Raw genomic sequence first — 18,633 nt, forward strand, 5'->3', positions numbered from 1 at the left:
CCGTCCTCCGAGTTGCAGGCGCGGTGCCCGGTCGCTGCAGCCGAGCCTTGGCCCACTCCCGGTGCTCTCAGCACGGCACGCAGCAGCAGGGGAGGGGTTCCACAACTCACTCGTGGTTCCGCTCCAGGGCTGCAGGTTCGGGGGGTTCTCCTCAGGCGGGCGGCGTCAGCTCCAGGAGGCCTCAGAGTGTCTCGCAGCAGGCAGCGGTGGTGGTGGGGGGGGGGGGGGGGGGGGAAGAGGCAAGGGTCAGCCTTCTTCGGTGGTGGTGATTTGAATACAGCGTACAGAGGGGGAGAAGGAAAGGAGTAAGTGTTGTATCATGCATTTAACGCAGCCAATACCAACGATTAGCAATGCAATTCCAGTAGCAATTGTTATTGCAAGTTGTGCTAACCATTTTCCCCACCCTGTGAGCCCAAAATACTTTAGGATGGTAGTGACCCATGAACTATCAAATACTTCTCGCGGTTGCATTGCATGAAACAAATTTCTAGTATGATTACTTATTTCTCTCATCTTAGCTCATGCCTCCTCAGCGGAGCTAGAGGCATTATGAATTGTAATACAACCCTCAGTTTCTGTTCTATTGAACATCCCACAAACTCCTTGTTCTTTTAACAATACCATATCTAAAGCTAATCTATTTTGCAGAGTCATTTTAGTATTTTGCTGGACTTGGGTGTATAATTCTCCAAATGCATCTTGTGTCCAATTGCTTCATATACTTAATTGCCAGGTAATATCTTCTAATACGAACTGGTGTCTTTTAAAGGTAACATAGGGAGTAAAGAAATTTTCCAGAAATAGAGATACTTTTTGTCCAGTGGTATAGTAATCTGGAATGTCAACTCCTTGAATTGCCCATTCTGCTCTTTGTGTTGCCTTTGAAGAGGGAACACTACGACAGTGACGTTCTTTAGACACTTTGGTGAAAGTAAAAATACGTCTGGGGCAAAGGGAGGGAATTCCAATTCCACACCTAAGTCCAGCATGTTGTTCTAATGACAAATGTGAATAAAATATCTCATCAGAGCATCCCCAAGCCATTCCAAGAGGGGCTATATATTTTGCAGTTTTCCACTTAGTTGCATCTGCATAATCAAGGACGGTGATTTTTGGCTTAGTATTGATTGGAGTCCCACGGACTGGGTAGTGGCTAAAAGGAACTCCACATGGGTTGAGAAGGTATTTGTAGGAGGAGTTACAGGACTCATCTTGATTTCTCCAGCCTTTTGAGAGGTATCCCCAGCAAGTACACACATCAGTTCCTAATGTTCAAATTCTAAGTGAAAACCATGTTTCTGGAGGATCTCCTGGTCCTTCTTTGCATGTTATCACCTTTGAGCAATTGAATAGAGGACTATCTTCTTTTGTAGTCTTTTTTTTTAGTCTCTAAATTTACCTTTAAGAACTGTTTGTACAGAGCATGCCCACATTAAATGTTGTCAGTCGATTGGGGTTCTATTCGTTATGTTCGGAAGTTGACCACAGCAGGAAGGGTTAAAAACTGTGCTATATTTGCCTTCATCTACATCTGGTGTGTAGAGTGGGTCAAACCGTGGATCCCATGGGTAAACAAGGCAGGGCTGTTTAGCATTATATTCCTCAAAGGTTATTGTCTCAGGGCTGAATTTACTTTTATCTAATTTGATGGCTGGGTGAGGGGATTCAATTTGAGATAAGATGGTTCTATTTACCTTTGGACGCCTAGTTCTACAATATTTCTGGTGCAACTGTCCTTCATGAGGTGCATCAGAAGGTGGGTCATATGTTTGGTAAAGGTTATGTACTATAGGGGTACCTCTGCACTCAACTTGGGCTCCATTTTTCTTACTTGTCCACTGTTCAGGTAGAGGCAATGGAGCTGCCACACTAGTCATATTGAGGACAAAAGATAAATTCAAGGGTACTATGTAAGATGGCAATCCTGGTTCAGCAGAATCAGGTAATGTTACACATACACCTTGATCAGTAGGATTCCATATTTTTGCAAACCCTTTTCCTAATTTCCAGGCAAGGTTCCTTTGATCTAGCTCTGCTAGCTAGCTCTGCTGAGCACATGCACAAGGTAAATAAGCATAAAAATAGAGCTAACATGTTACAATCACAATTACCAGTAAACCGAAGCATAGTTCGTAGCTGAGGTTTTTCATGCACAGTCCTGAATATTTTTTTCTCCTGTTGTTCAGTTACCTGTGAAAGACAAGAAAAAGTCTGTCCAGCCCCTTTCAGGGCTAATATTAAAATGTAGGAATAAGCCAGCGAGAGCTTATTTTGTGTTCTTTGCCATAAGCATCGTTTGCTTTCCAGGTATGCATGTTCAAAGGAGTAGTGAGTACCATGGGTACAGCTCCTGCGGTAGGCAGTTCCACCCATACAGGCTGTCCTGGGAAGCGTGCGGGTTTTTGATTACCTGTAGGTTTAGATGTTGCTGGTATCAAGGAGGGAGGCTGCAGATAAAAAGCTGTGAGTCTGGGACATCCATTTACTCCCCATTGCTCATGTACTGTTTTCACAGCATCCCATAGTCGTTCAGTCCAATTAGAATGTTGAGGTTTCAGAAATCGCTTAAGCAGGCCATTTGTTCTCTCGACGATGCCATTTGCTTGTGGATAATGGGGTGTGTGAAATATCCACTGGATGCCTTCTTCTTTGGCCCATTTTTGGACGATGGTCGCTGTGAAATGTGCCCCGTTGTCGGATTGGATAGGTACAGGTTTTGGAAAGAAACTGAACCACATTTTAAGGGCTTCTAATGTGTTTGCACTAGTTGCCCGAGAGAAGGCTCCTGCTTGGACTAGTCCTGACCTGGCTTCTACCGACACGTGTTGTTTGCCCTCAGACTTTCCAAAAGGTCCAATATCATCTACTTGCCATGTGTCCCACAGTCCCTTTCCTGTCTCTGATATGTGAGGGGGGTTGTTCTAAAGGGTGACGCTCTGATCGGGTCCGGCACTGCTCGCATGAAGATCTGCAGGTACGGCACATTTCCCGAGTCCCCGGCCATCCTCTGCTCGCTGCTTCCTTGTATAGGTCTTGTGCCCCGGTGTGCTGTCGCTTTAAGTGCAACCATTCTAATAATGGATCCCAGTTTTCTCTTGGAGGTTTTCTACTTAGTGGGGCTAATCTGGCCCTCTCATCTACTTTGTGATTCCAGTGGCTAGTTGGGGTTTCCTTTTCTTGATGAGAGGCTACCCAGCCAACTAAAAAATTCCCCTTTTTTGCTACAGCAAGAATTTCTTGCCATTTTTCCTTTTGCCAAGCAGGGACCCTGTTTACTTCCCAGTCCTTTTTGTCCCAGAAGGGGAGCCATTCAGTACACCCTTTGAACACAGCAAAAGAATCAGTGTAAACATATACAGAGTCTGAGGTTTCAGATGCATGGTTAAATACACTCCAGACTGCTGCCAGTTCTCCCACTTGTGCACTACCTTCCCCTTCTGTTACAATTTGCTTGCCTGTATTTATTTGTAAGGCTACAGCACCACATTTCCAAACCTTACCTTCTCGCTTTGCTGATGCATCCGTAAACCACGCATTCTGCAATCGTTCTGAGTACGGGGGGAGCAACTTGGATCATAGAAGGTGAAAAGTCAGTGGTGCTATTTAGGGTTACCTCATCTTGTAGAGGAAGATTTTTGCGAGCTCCTTCTGTTACTTGAAAAATGGTGCAATAATGTTCCATTTGAGCATACCGTTTGCAAACAGAGGCACGTTGGGCCACCCCGTCAGGGGGTGGGATTCCTGCCAAAACTGACTTGATGACTTGAAAAGGTTCCCTTAAAATCAGGGGTTGTTTGTGGGTAGTTTTCTCTGCTTCCTGAAAAGCAGTGCTGACCACGAATAAACTTTTTTCCCAGGTAGAATATCGTTTTTCTGCATCTTTAAAACTGCGTGAGTAAAAGCCTATGGGTCTGGTAGGACCATCGGGTCCTTTCTGCCATAAATGTATAGACAGTCCAGAGCTTGCAAATCGCCATTCCATGTGTACTGGATCAGTGGGATGTATAGGAGCTAGGGATTGGTATGTGTTAGCTTCAAAAATTAGGAGTTGTAGGGCCTCATCGTGCAAGGGAGTCCAATCCCACTTTGCTTTTTTTCCTAGCAAATCATACAGGGGCCTTGCAATTATTGAAAAGTCAGGAATGTGTTTCCTCCAAAAAATTAGCAGGCCTAAAGCATGCTGCAGGTCTTTTTTAGTCTCTGGGGTTTCAATTTGGTCTAGGTGGCTGAGGGTGAATGGGGCTATACACACCATTCCTCCTTTCCACCAGATTCCCAAGAATTTTACTTCTAGGGAAGGGAGTTGTACTTTTTCAGGAGGAATACGTAAGCCCGGGGATTCTAGATGTTTAATGATGTTTGTTTGTGTTGTTTGTACAGGTGTAATCTCATCTCCTGCCACCAAAATGCCATCAATGTATTGGTATACTCTTACTCCTGGTGCAGGAGGAATGAGTGACAATTCTTGTGCTAGTGCATGATGTGCTAGAGTGGGTGAGTGTTTGAATCCTTGTGGGAGGCGAGTGAAAGTATATTGCTGGCCCTCCCCCGTGAAAGCAAAACGCTCCTGATCTTGTTCCTGCGAGGGGACCATAAAAAACATGTCCTTGACATCAATAGTGGCCATAATTTGATGAGCTTGTTCTTGTCTAGTAGCTCTCAGCTCAGCAATGTTTGGGACTGCAGCAGTGAGAGGCCCTGTATTTGAGTTAAGCCGCCGATAGTCTCCTGTCAGTCTCCAGTTGCCATTAGGCTTGCGGACTGGCCACACAGGAGCATTGTAAGGGGAACGTGTTGCAATCACTATTCCTTTTTCTTTCAAATGTGCAATAATTGGTGTGATTCCTTCTCTGGCTCCTAAAGGCAAGGGGTAAGGTTTGTCATTGGTTACTAGGGAGGGGGGGAAGAGCAGGAGCAGAACTTAACAAACACAAATGGGAGGTTTCCTGCCCCAAAGTCCCTATTTTTCCTTCTTCATTGGTCCAAGGCCTTCCCTTTAGGAGGTCCAGACCCAGTGAATTTGTAGGAAATTCACCTGTAATCATTAGGGTGTCAACTGCTTTCTCTTCTGCCGGTAACCAGCGTCTTACCTTTGCTGTCATCTGGGCTTGGCTATTCTCAAAAACATCTGTGACACGTATACTCTTACGTGAGGGAGTGATTCCACGTGAGGAGGCATCTTCAATTTTAAGGGCAGACACCTGAGCACCAGTATCTACTAAAAAAGTTACCGGGGCTTTGTGGGGACCAGTAGGACAGGTTATTAACGGGTCTCCTCTGGAATTGTTAGAAAGGCGCCTGATGTGAATCCACCCTTCGCCCCCTGGCTTACCTTCTGCAAAGATAAGGGTTTTCTGTCACCTTCCCTTTCTTGTGGTTCCTCCAGGGGAGGGGCTGTAGCAGGGACAGCTTTTAATGGTTCCTCTTTTGCTGGCCACTCTTGGATGAATAGTTCTAATTTATTAGTGGGCTGGCCATCCATTAGGGTCCTTGGGACTCCCTTTTGTAAGCCCGCAATCCACAGGGCATTTCTTTTCTCCTTGCGTTCTTCCCCTGTATTTGTTTGTCTACCCAGCCCAGGGGAGAACCTTACCTTTTGGAGTTTTGCTGGGGACAGGGTTCTGCACTCTGTGCGCCGAATTGATCTAGAATCAGTTGTATTTGAAGGAATTGGGCCATATTTTCTCCCGTAATTAATTAATTCTTGTGCCACCTTCCCCCCCAGGTCCAAACCTTCCCTTTTGCCCGGTTAAGACTGAGGGAAATAGCTGCTGCCTCCAAGGTGGCTACAGCTCTTTCTGCAATTGGGAGACTTTCTATTTGTCCTTTTAGCTGCATGCCTATGGGTTTCACAGCTTCAGGGAGGCCTCTGATAAGAGGTATCATTCTCTCAGGATCCACAGGCACCATCACTGGAGATTCACCTCGTGGTGTTAATTTCCTATCATGCATCATTTGTAAACGAGCCGCTTTCTGTACACTTTCTACAGTCTGATTGACATTCCTTACTATAGCCAGGGGATCTCCTCTTTCTGCAGGACTGAGTCTGCCAGCCCAATCAGCAGCTCTCTGGGGAGGGACCAAGGAGCACGGTTATCTCCTGTGGTAAGGAAGACTCCTGCCCCTCCAGTACCCTTCTGCCTCTTTTTCTGAGAACAGAATTTGGTCAGCCCGTGTGAGAGAGAGTCTCCAAACACATTCAGTTTCAGATTCTTTGGGACTTTGGCTCTATCCTTCCTTTAGTTTGGCCAATTCAGTAGCTGTAGATGGGATTTCTTTTGTGGTTATGTCAGGTGTGTCGTCGTCTGAAGCCTCATGGGTGTATTCTGTTTTAATGAAGGGACGGAGCGAGGCTGAGGGCTTTTCTGAGTGATTACGCAAGGATTCTAAGTCCGAGAGGGGGTACGCTTCTTTAGATAGTTCCAGCTCTGACTCCTTTTTTCCCTCATTTGCTGATCTTGCAAACAGCTCCTCTCGGAGCACACAGACAGTAGCCTTTTCATTCCTTATCTCTTCCTGGAGGAGGTGGGTGTTAGCTCCAGCTGAAATTGCAATGCTTTAACCAAATGCTGTAATGAAGCAGTAATTTCCATATCAGCTTTCTGCTGGTGCTCTCTGTGTTCTACTGCAGCTAGCACAGCAGCAGCTAAGACAGAACATACCACTGGTTGTGCTTTACCTTTTTTGAGTCTCGCTCCTGTGCGCAGGACAGAGACTCGATCAACGAGTGCTTGGATATTATACCAATAGTTTTGTGCCCAGTCCGTCCCTGGAGGAGATGGCCTGGCACCAAATTCATCCAACAAAGTAAACAAAGCTTGTGTATGATGTCCCATGTTACTTACAAATGTCGGAGTGATCATTCCTAGAGGATGCCCAGCGTAAAGTAAATTTACAGAAGTCTCACCCCTGCACTCTGGGAAGGTTCCTCTTCTGCCAAACCAAAGAAAGTTACAAACACTGGAGTAGTCTCTCTTGAGGGACACCCCTTACAAAATGGTTTCTGAGGTCCTACTCCTTACACCTCGAGAGCACCTAGTGTTTACCAAAGTTACAAGTCTCAAAATTACTTTCCAAACTCCCGGGTCTTTTACCTACAGGAGTGCCAATTTCCCAGACCCTGGGCCTCGGGAGCACCGTTTTAGCTCAGGTGCATGTGCAAACACACAAGCAAGCAAACAAACAAACAAACAAAAGAGTAAGACAGAGTAAGAAAGGTAGAGAGGTGTTAGGAAATGTAGAAAGGTACGTTGTTTTATTTTCCTAAAATGACCCAATCATAAGAATTAGCAATTCATGCATTTTTTGGAAACAACACTCTCATTTTACGGGGATCCTGCTGACTATGCCAATAAAGTGTTACGATCCGGTTCAGACCCAGAAAAGCAAAGCAGGCGAAGTCTCTGAGCATAAACCAGAAAGAACTTAGAAGGTTCAAAATATTGCCAGATATGAGATTAAAACCAAACGAGATTAAATGTCGATGCCAAAAAATTGATGTATTTTATTTGACAGTAAAAGTAGGGCCCAGTTTGGGGCCAATCACCCTTGCAGTGCCTAAAGGGGCTCCAGCAGAGCTGGAGGGGGGCTGGGAGCACCCGGAAGCGGGAGCAGCCAGAGCTGGGAGCACCTGCATCTTGGCCAAGGCAGCTGCCGCCAGGTTTGGTGGTGCCTGAGCAGGGCGGGGACGATGCCAGGGACATCCCGCAGTGACGTCTTCTCTTTTCCACTGGGCGTGCGCTCGGTCCCAAAGCGGACGCCCATTCTGATCTCAGTCTCACTCCATGTTTAGACACGCTCACAGTCCTGGATTTCATCCCATGCCAGTGGCAGACCCGTGCAGCCCCAGAGCCAATACCAAGGCCAGGCTGAAGGCAAACGCCACATTTAGCCTTCACGCCAATGGTAGCTGTAATGTAAAACCCAGCCCTAACGCCGAGGCCTCTCCTAATTCCAGCCCCTTGCTAAATGCTCAGCCCTAAACCAAATGCAACGGTGTAATAAATGAATTGGTTTCAGGGTGTTGATTTTTACTGTTTGGATGAGATAGAAAAGAGGGGAGTTGATAGTTGGATACATGGGCATGTTAACGGAGGATATTGCGAGACTGTCTGGGTGTAATATTGGAGTGTGAGCACTAGGTGGAGACGCAGTTGGGGATGTGATGACGTGATGGACTAGAAAATGACCTCATGCAGGTGATGTCAACATCTTGGACCGCTTAGCCAATCATTCGACACCCTCGGGAAATGATTGGACAAAAATGCATCTTGATAAAGACCAATAGAACCCCTGGAAGCAAGCCAATCAGAAGAAGAATCCAAAATCCACCAATTGTGAACGGACCGAGGGCATAAGAACGGACCTGGGACTTTATCCGGGGAGCTCCTGCGGAACTTGGGGTCCAAGGTTGCACCCAGTGGGTCACACTGTCCTTTTTGTGTGCTGCTTTACTCTGGCTTGTCGTGCGGAGCCTGGGCTTATCCTGGGTTCTCGCTCTCAGTTGTTAATGATTAACAAACGAGTTGGCTTTTCTCTTTTAAAAAAAGTCTCAGCCTCGTTTATAACAACGGTGAGCTCGAAGGCCAAAGCCAGCCCCAACTGCAACTCTTAAGATCAAGCCCAACACCAATCCCAACTGAAGCCCTAAGTCCAGCTTCGAGCCCAGCCCCAGCCCACACTCCAATGCCGCCTTTAGCTCTAACTCCCAAACTCAGCCCCAACTGCTGCCCTAAGGCCAACCATTCATGGAGTTAAGGCCAGTGCCCCAGGTGCACTCCCTAGCCCAAGGCAGGCTCCAAGCTCAAGGCCACCGTTAGCCCTAAGGGCAGGGCCAGCCCTAAGGCCGGCCTGAGCCGCAATGGCAGCCAAAGGCAGCCCAAGTGGGGCTTCAACGCCGACCCCTCCCCCAGCCCGCCCTGATGCCGGCCCTGCCTCCCTGCGCTGCGAGCCAGGCGCTGTCCCCGCGTGTCACAGAGGCCGCGGCCTGTGGAGCAATCAGCGGGCTCGGTGCGGTGCTGGCACTGGCCGTCCCCGAGCCCCCTGCCTCTGGGGCAGTGTCGTCGCCCGGAGACGTCGTGGCCCCGCCGCCTGGGCCGCAGAGTTGTCACAAAGGGCAGCGGCGACATTAGGACTTCCTGGCCAGCCGCTATTTCCAGGCATGATGCTTAAGCATGGATCGGCCGCTTCTGATAGCGTGTCTGTCTTGGGCGAGCGTTTTTGTGATGGCTGTGCAGGCGCGTTGGATACAGCTGCAGGACGCTCTGTTTCCACAGAAAATTTGCGGCCAGCACTGCCAGGCATGGTCACAGGATGCCTGCTAGTAGTGGCTCAGCAGCTCTGAGACCGCTCTTTGCAGCGTCCAGCGGGGAGTTAAGGGCAGCGTTGAATCGAATGATAGCAATGCAAAAGGATGCAAAGCACAGCGTGTGAACAGGAGCTTTGGAGCCCTCGGCACACAGGATATTTCAGAGGAGAAATCCCCTGGTGCACCTGGCCCCAATAAAGAGCGGCCGCTGCTGAATGCCACACTCCAGTGGCGTTTTAAATGTAATTTTTCTATTTTATAGGGTTTCATTTTTGCTAAGCTTTGGTAATGCCCGGGGTGTGATGTCATTGACCCGCTGCCTCTCGACCAATCAGATCGCTCCGCTACGTTCTGGCCCCGCCGCTCATTGTTTCCTCACAATGAGGAACCTTGGCGCTCGATTCCCATTGGCTGCCGCCCGGGGGGGCGGGGCTTAGGCTGCCTATATAAGGCGGCGGCGGTGGCGGGGCTTCAGTTGCAGTCCCGGCGTGGAGGCGGCAGCAGCGGAGCGGAGCGGGCGGAGAGGAGCGGAAGCCCCGAGGCCGGAGCTCTGGGAGCGGCCCGGCCCTCAGCGCCGCGGCCCTGGAGCCCCGGGCCGGGGCGGGTGTGAGGGGGTGGCTGGGAGGGAGATGGGATGGTTCGCTGCGCCGCTTCTCGCCGCCAATGCGCCTTTTCTCTCTGCCACTTTTCTCAGGTACCTGCGCCGGCCCCTCCAGATGGCAGTGGGAGCGCCAGCAACCCCGGCTCGGCAAAGGCAGGGACGGGCAACTACCGCGGCAACGAGGGACCGCACCCCAGCTCGGCAAAGGCAGGGACGGGCAACTACCGGGGCAACGAGGGACCGCACCCCAGCTCGGCAAAGGCAGGGACGGGCAACTGCCGGGGCAACGAGGGACAGCAAGCCCGGCTCGGCAAAGGCAGGGCCCCAGCAGCGCCGGGGCAACGAGGGACAAAATCGGAAGAGTTCGGACACCACCCGAAGCCCACCAAAGGTAAAATCAGGTAATACCATGTAATACCAGGTAAAACACGGTAATACCAGGTAAAACACGGTAATACCAGCTAATACCATCTAATATTATCTAATACAGGTAAAACACGGTAAAATCAGGTAATACCAGGTAAAATCAGCTAATGCCAGGTAAAACACGGTAAAACAAAATAAAATTGGCAAAAAACACATCAAATGCCTTGAGTGATCTTTGCTCTCCCAGCGAGTGGCTTGCGATGCAAACAAATCCCAAAGCCCCCGCCTTCCCCGTGGGAGAGGAGGCCGGAGCCCCCCCGGCCTCAGCTGGGGTGAGGAGCACGCATGGCCCGGGGCTGTCTCCGTCCCTCTGCATCCTGGGGGGTCCTGTGGTGTCTTCAGGCCTCTCCTGTCGGGGAACGATCGGGACTGGGGGGATCTCTGTCCAAGTCATGGCGGGAGATACTCGGGGCGGTCACCCCAGGGCTGAGAGGGACGGAGCCCCCCTGGCCCCAGCCCCCACACGCATTTCCCAGGGCGAGAGGGACCGGGATGTGCAGTTGGCGGAAAGGCTGCTCGGCCGCGGTGCTCTCTTGCGCGCCCGGTGCTGCGGCCACGCCTCCCGCTGCCTCTCCCGGCGCCCTCTCCTCGCTGCCGGCCTCAGTGGGCGGCGCCCGCCGTGTTCCCACCGTCATCCTTGCATTATTCTCCTTTTTAAAGGAGCCTCCAAGGCTTTAGCACATTCATAGCTGTCTCATCTCCTGTGGGAGCCACTTCGATTCGAATTTTAGCAGCCTGCTTCAGCCTTTCCAAGCCCAGGGCAGTCCCCTCGGAGCCGTCTAGTCTGTGGCTCTTACACCATGTGCTTAAGGCTGTTAAAGCCTGTTGGTCGTATTTTATGCCTTTTTTTGTTAAAAAGCAAGTCCATACCTGTAGTACGGGGTCTTCTGGTGCTGAAACTCTGCGCCCATGCTGGCAATGTCTCCCAATTACAAAAAAGGAAAAAGAAAAAAAAAAGAAGGGAAGGTCCGTCTGAGCAGCAGCTCACTGTGCTACCTTTAGTGCCGCCGAGATGGGGTGGGGGGAGCGAAGCAGTTGGAAGCGTCTTATCTGCCTCCTCTGATCTTGGGAGCAGTTTGGCTGCAAGGCGGCCGCCCGTCCTCCGAGTTGCAGGCGCGGTGCCCGGTCGCTGCAGCCGAGCCTTGGCCCACTCCCGGTGCTCTCAGCACGGCACGCAGCAGCAGGGGAGGGGTTCCACAACTCACTCGTGGTTCCGCTCCAGGGCTGCAGGTTCGGGGGGTTCTCCTCAGGCGGGCGGCGTCAGCTCCAGGAGGCCTCAGAGTGTCTCGCAGCAGGCAGTGGTGGTGGTGGTGGGGGGGGGGGGGGGGAGAGGCAAGGGTCAGCCTTCTTCGGTGGTGGTGATTTGAATACAGCGTACAGAGGGGGAGAAGGAAAGGAGTAAGTGTTGTATCATGCATTTAACGCAGCCAATACCAACGATTAGCAATGCAATTCCAGTAGCAATTGTTATTGCAAGTTGTGCTAACCATTTTCCCCACCCTGTGAGCCCAAAATACTTTAGGATGGTAGTGACCCATGAACTATCAAATACTTCTCGCAGTTGCATTGCATGAAACAAATTTCTAGTATGATTACTTATTTCTCTCATCTTAGCTCATGCCTCCTCAGCGGAGCTAGAGGCATTATGAATTGTAATACAACCCTCAGTTTCTGTTCTATTGAACATCCCACAAACTCCTTGTTCTTTTAACAATACCATATCTAAAGCTAATCTATTTTGCAGAGTCATTTTAGTATTTTGCTGGACTTGGGTGTATAATTCTCCAAATGCATCTTGTGTCCAATTGCTTCATATACTTAATTGCCAGGTAATATCTTCTAATACGAACTGGTGTCTTTTAAAGGTAACATAGGGAGTAAAGAAATTTTCCAGAAATAGAGATACTTTTTGTCCAGTGGTATAGTAATCTGGAATGTCAACTCCTTGAATTGCCCATTCTGCTCTTTGTGTTGCCTTTGAAGAGGGAACACTACGACAGTGACGTTCTTTAGACACTTTGGTGAAAGTAAAAATACGTCTGGGGCAAAGGGAGGGAATTCCAATTCCACACCTAAGTCCAGCATGTTGTTCTAATGACAAATGTGAATAAAATATCTCATCAGAGCATCCCCAAGCCATTCCAAGAGGGGCTATATATTTTGCAGTTTTCCACTTAGTTGCATCTGCATAATCAAGGACGGTGATTTTTGGCTTAGTATTGATTGGAGTCCCACGGACTGGGTAGTGGCTAAAAGGAACTCCACATGGGTTGAGAAGGTATTTGTAGGAGGAGTTACAGGACTCATCTTGATTTCTCCAGCCTTTTGAGAGGTATCCCCAGCAAGTACACACATCAGTTCCTAATGTTCAAATTCTAAGTGAAAACCATGTTTCTGGAGGATCTCCTGGTCCTTCTTTGCATGTTATCACCTTTGAGCAATTGAATAGAGGACTATCTTCTTTTGTAGTCTTTTTTTTTAGTCTCTAAATTTACCTTTAAGAACTGTTTGTACAGAGCATGCCCACATTAAATGTTGTCAGTCGATTGGGGTTCTATTCGTTATGTTCGGAAGTTGACCACAGCAGGAAGGGTTAAAAACTGTGCTATATTTGCCTTCATCTACATCTGGTGTGTAGAGTGGGTCAAACCGTGGATCCCATGGGTAAACAAGGCAGGGCTGTTTAGCATTATATTCCTCAAAGGTTATTGTCTCAGGGCTGAATTTACTTTTATCTAATTTGATGGCTGGGTGAGGGGATTCAATTTGAGATAAGATGGTTCTATTTACCTTTGGACGCCTAGTTCTACAATATTTCTGGTGCAACTGTCCTTCATGAGGTGCATCAGAAGGTGGGTCATATGTTTGGTAAAGGTTATGTACTATAGGGGTACCTCTGCACTCAACTTGGGCTCCATTTTTCTTACTTGTCCACTGTTCAGGTAGAGGCAATGGAGCTGCCACACTAGTCATATTGAGGACAAAAGATAAATTCAAGGGTACTATGTAAGATGGCAATCCTGGTTCAGCAGAATCAGGTAATGTTACACATACACCTTGATCAGTAGGATTCCATATTTTTGCAAACCCTTTTCCTAATTTCCAGGCAAGGTTCCTTTGATCTAGCTCTGCTAGCTAGCTCTGCTGAGCACATGCACAAGGTAAATAAGCATAAAAATAGAGCTAACATGTTACAATCACAATTACCAGTAAACCGAAGCATAGTTCGTAGCTGAGGTTTTTCATGCACAGTCCTGAATATTTTTTTCTCCTGTTGTTCAGTTACCTGTGAAAGACAAGAAAAAGTCTGTCCAGCCCCTTTCAGGGCTAATATTAAAATGTAGGAATAAGCCAGCGAGAGCTTATTTTGTGTTCTTTGCCATAAGCATCGTTTGCTTTCCAGGTATGCATGTTCAAAGGAGTAGTGAGTACCATGGGTACAGCTCCTGCGGTAGGCAGTTCCACCCATACAGGCTGTCCTGGGAAGCGTGCGGGTTTTTGATTACCTGTAGGTTTAGATGTTGCTGGTATCAAGGAGGGAGGCTGCAGATAAAAAGCTGTGAGTCTGGGACATCCATTTACTCCCCATTGCTCATGTACTGTTTTCACAGCATCCCATAGTCGTTCAGTCCAATTAGAATGTTGAGGTTTCAGAAATCGCTTAAGCAGGCCATTTGTTCTCTCGACGATGCCATTTGCTTGTGGATAATGGGGTGTGTGAAATATCCACTGGATGCCTTCTTCTTTGGCCCATTTTTGGACGATGGTCGCTGTGAAATGTGCCCCGTTGTCGGATTGGATAGGTACAGGTTTTGGAAAGAAACTGAACCACATTTTAAGGGCTTCTAATGTGTTTGCACTAGTTGCCCGAGAGAAGGCTCCTGCTTGGACTAGTCCTGACCTGGCTTCTACCGACACGTGTTGTTTGCCCTCAGACTTTCCAAAAGGTCCAATATCATCTACTTGCCATGTGTCCCACAGTCCCTTTCCTGTCTCTGATATGTGAGGGGGGTTGTTCTAAAGGGTGACGCTCTGATCGGGTCCGGCACTGCTCGCATGAAGATCTGCAGGTACGGCACATTTCCCGAGTCCCCGGCCATCCTCTGCTCGCTGCTTCCTTGTATAGGTCTTGTGCCCCGGTGTGCTGTCGCTTTAAGTGCAACCATTCTAATAATGGATCCCAGTTTTCTCTTGGAGGTTTTCTACTTAGTGGGGCTAATCTGGCCCTCTCATCTACTTTGTGATTCCAGTGGCTAGTTGGGGTTTCCTTTTCTTGATGAGAGGCTACCCAGCCAACTAAAAAATTCCCCTTTTTTGCTACAGCAAGAATTTCTTGCCATTTTTCCTTTTGCCAAGCAGGGACCCTGTTTACTTCCCAGTCCTTTTTGTCCCAGAAGGGGAGCCATTCAGTACACCCTTTGAACACAGCAAAAGAATCAGTGTAAACATATACAGAGTCTGAGGTTTCAGATGCATGGTTAAATACACTCCAGACTGCTGCCAGTTCTCCCACTTGTGCACTACCTTCCCCTTCTGTTACAATTTGCTTGCCTGTATTTATTTGTAAGGCTACAGCACCACATTTCCAAACCTTACCTTCTCGCTTTGCTGATGCATCCGTAAACCACGCATTCTGCAATCGTTCTGAGTACGGGGGGAGCAACTTGGATCATAGAAGGTGAAAAGTCAGTGGTGCTATTTAGGGTTACCTCATCTTGTAGAGGAAGATTTTTGCGAGCTCCTTCTGTTACTTGAAAAATGGTGCAATAATGTTCCATTTGAGCATACCGTTTGCAAACAGAGGCACGTTGGGCCACCCCGTCAGGGGGTGGGATTCCTGCCAAAACTGACTTGATGACTTGAAAAGGTTCCCTTAAAATCAGGGGTTGTTTGTGGGTAGTTTTCTCTGCTTCCTGAAAAGCAGTGCTGACCACGAATAAACTTTTTTCTCAGGTAGAATATCGTTTTTCTGCATCTTTAAAACTGCGTGAGTAAAAGCCTATGGGTCTGGTAGGACCATCGGGTCCTTTCTGCCATAAATGTATAGACAGTCCAGAGCTTGCAAATCGCCATTCCATGTGTACTGGATCAGTGGGATGTATAGGAGCTAGGGATTGGTATGTGTTAGCTTCAAAAATTAGGAGTTGTAGGGCCTCATCGTGCAAGGGAGTCCAATCCCACTTTGCTTTTTTTCCTAGCAAATCATACAGGGGCCTTGCAATTATTGAAAAGTCAGGAATGTGTTTCCTCCAAAAAATTAGCAGGCCTAAAGCATGCTGCAGGTCTTTTTTAGTCTCTGGGGTTTCAATTTGGTCTAGGTGGCTGAGGGTGAATGGGGCTATACACACCATTCCTCCTTTCCACCAGATTCCCAAGAATTTTACTTCTAGGGAAGGGAGTTGTACTTTTTCAGGAGGAATACGTAAGCCCGGGGATTCTAGATGTTTAATGATGTTTGTTTGTGTTGTTTGTACAGGTGTAATCTCATCTCCTGCCACCAAAATGCCATCAATGTATTGGTATACTCTTACTCCTGGTGCAGGAGGAATGAGTGACAATTCTTGTGCTAGTGCATGATGTGCTAGAGTGGGTGAGTGTTTGAATCCTTGTGGGAGGCGAGTGAAAGTATATTGCTGGCCCTCCCCCGTGAAAGCAAAACGCTCCTGATCTTGTTCCTGCGAGGGGACCATAAAAAACATGTCCTTGACATCAATAGTGGCCATAATTTGATGAGCTTGTTCTTGTCTAGTAGCTCTCAGCTCAGCAATGTTTGGGACTGCAGCAGTGAGAGGCCCTGTATTTGAGTTAAGCCGCCGATAGTCTCCTGTCAGTCTCCAGTTGCCATTAGGCTTGCGGACTGGCCACACAGGAGCATTGTAAGGGGAACGTGTTGCAATCACTATTCCTTTTTCTTTCAAATGTGCAATAATTGGTGTGATTCCTTCTCTGGCTCCTAAAGGCAAGGGGTAAGGTTTGACATTGGTTACTAGGGAGGGGGGGAAGAGCAGGAGCAGAACTTAACAAACACAAATGGGAGGTTTCCTGCCCCAAAGTCCCTATTTTTCCTTCTTCATTGGTCCAAGGCCTTCCCTTTAGGAGGTCCAGACCCAGTGAATTTGTAGGAAATTCACCTGTAATCATTAGGGTGTCAACTGCTTTCTCTTCTGCCGGTAACCAGCGTCTTACCTTTGCTGTCATCTGGGCTTGGCTATTCTCAAAAACATCTGTGACACGTATACTCTTACGTGAGGGAGTGATTCCACGTGAGGAGGCATCTTCAATTTTAAGGGCAGACACCTGAGCACCAGTATCTACTAAAAAAGTTACCGGGGCTTTGTGGGGACCAGTAGGACAGGTTATTAACGGGTCTCCTCTGGAATTGTTAGAAAGGCGCCTGATGTGAATCCACCCTTCGCCCCCTGGCTTACCTTCTGCAAAGATAAGGGTTTTCTGTCACCTTCCCTTTCTTGTGGTTCCTCCAGGGGAGGGGCTGTAGCAGGGACAGCTTTTAATGGTTCCTCTTTTGCTGGCCACTCTTGGATGAATAGTTCTAATTTATTAGTGGGCTGGCCATCCATTAGGGTCCTTGGGACTCCCTTTTGTAAGCCCGCAATCCACAGGGCATTTCTTTTCTCCTTGCGTTCTTCCCCTGTATTTGTTTGTCTACCCAGCCCAGGGGAGAACCTTACCTTTTGGAGTTTTGCTGGGGACAGGGTTCTGCACTCTGTGCGCCGAATTGATCTAGAATCAGTTGTATTTGAAGGAATTGGGCCATATTTTCTCCCGTAATTAATTAATTCTTGTGCCACCTTCCCCCCCAGGTCCAAACCTTCCCTTTTGCCCGGTTAAGACTGAGGGAAATAGCTGCTGCCTCCAAGGTGGCTACAGCTCTTTCTGCAATTGGGAGACTTTCTATTTGTCCTTTTAGCTGCATGCCTATGGGTTTCACAGCTTCAGGGAGGCCTCTGATAAGAGGTATCATTCTCTCAGGATCCACAGGCACCATCACTGGAGATTCACCTCGTGGTGTTAATTTCCTATCATGCATCATTTGTAAACGAGCCGCTTTCTGTACACTTTCTACAGTCTGATTGACATTCCTTACTATAGCCAGGGGATCTCCTCTTTCTGAAGGACTGAGTCTGCCAGCCCAATCAGCAGCTCTCTGGGGAGGGACCAAGGAGCACGGTTATCTCCTGTGGTAAGGAAGACTCCTGCCCCTCCAGTACCCTTCTGCCTCTTTTTCTGAGAACAGAATTTGGTCAGCCCGTGTGAGAGAGAGTCTCCAAACACATTCAGTTTCAGATTCTTTGGGACTTTGGCTCTATCCTTCCTTTAGTTTGGCCAATTCAGTAGCTGTAGATGGGATTTCTTTTGTGGTTATGTCAGGTGTGTCGTCGTCTGAAGCCTCATGGGTGTATTCTGTTTTAATGAAGGGACGGAGCGAGGCTGAGGGCTTTTCTGAGTGATTACGCAAGGATTCTAAGTCCGAGAGGGGGTACGCTTCTTTAGATAGTTCCAGCTCTGACTCCTTTTTTCCCTCATTTGCTGATCTTGCAAACAGCTCCTCTCGGAGCACACAGACAGTAGCCTTTTCATTCCTTATCTCTTCCTGGAGGAGGTGGGTGTTAGCTCCAGCTGAAATTGCAATGCTTTAACCAAATGCTGTAATGAAGCAGTAATTTCCATATCAGCTTTCTGCTGGTGCTCTCTGTGTTCTACTGCAGCTAGCACAGCAGCAGCTAAGACAGAACATACCACTGGTTGTGCTTTACCTTTTTTGAGTCTCGCTCCTGTGCGCAGGACAGAGACTCGATCAACGAGTGCTTGGATATTATACCAATAGTTTTGTGCCCAGTCCGTCCCTGGAGGAGATGGCCTGGCACCAAATTCATCCAACAAAGTAAACAAAGCTTGTGTATGATGTCCCATGTTACTTACAAATGTCGGAGTGATCATTCCTAGAGGATGCCCAGCGTAAAGTAAATTTACAGAAGTCTCACCCCTGCACTCTGGGAAGGTTCCTCTTCTGCCAAACCAAAGAAAGTTACAAACACTGGAGTAGTCTCTCTTGAGGGACACCCCTTACAAAATGGTTTCTGAGGTCCTACTCCTTACACCTCGAGAGCACCTAGTGTTTACCAAAGTTACAAGTCTCAAAATTACTTTCCAAACTCCCGGGTCTTTTACCTACAGGAGTGCCAATTTCCCAGACCCTGGGCCTCGGGAGCACCGTTTTAGCTCAGGTGCATGTGCAAACACACAAGCAAGCAAACAAACAAACAAACAAAAGAGT

The sequence above is a fragment of the Aphelocoma coerulescens genome (assembly GCF_041296385.1).
Source record: "Aphelocoma coerulescens isolate FSJ_1873_10779 chromosome Z unlocalized genomic scaffold, UR_Acoe_1.0 ChrZ, whole genome shotgun sequence".
Classification (NCBI taxonomy): Eukaryota; Metazoa; Chordata; class Aves; order Passeriformes; family Corvidae; genus Aphelocoma; species Aphelocoma coerulescens.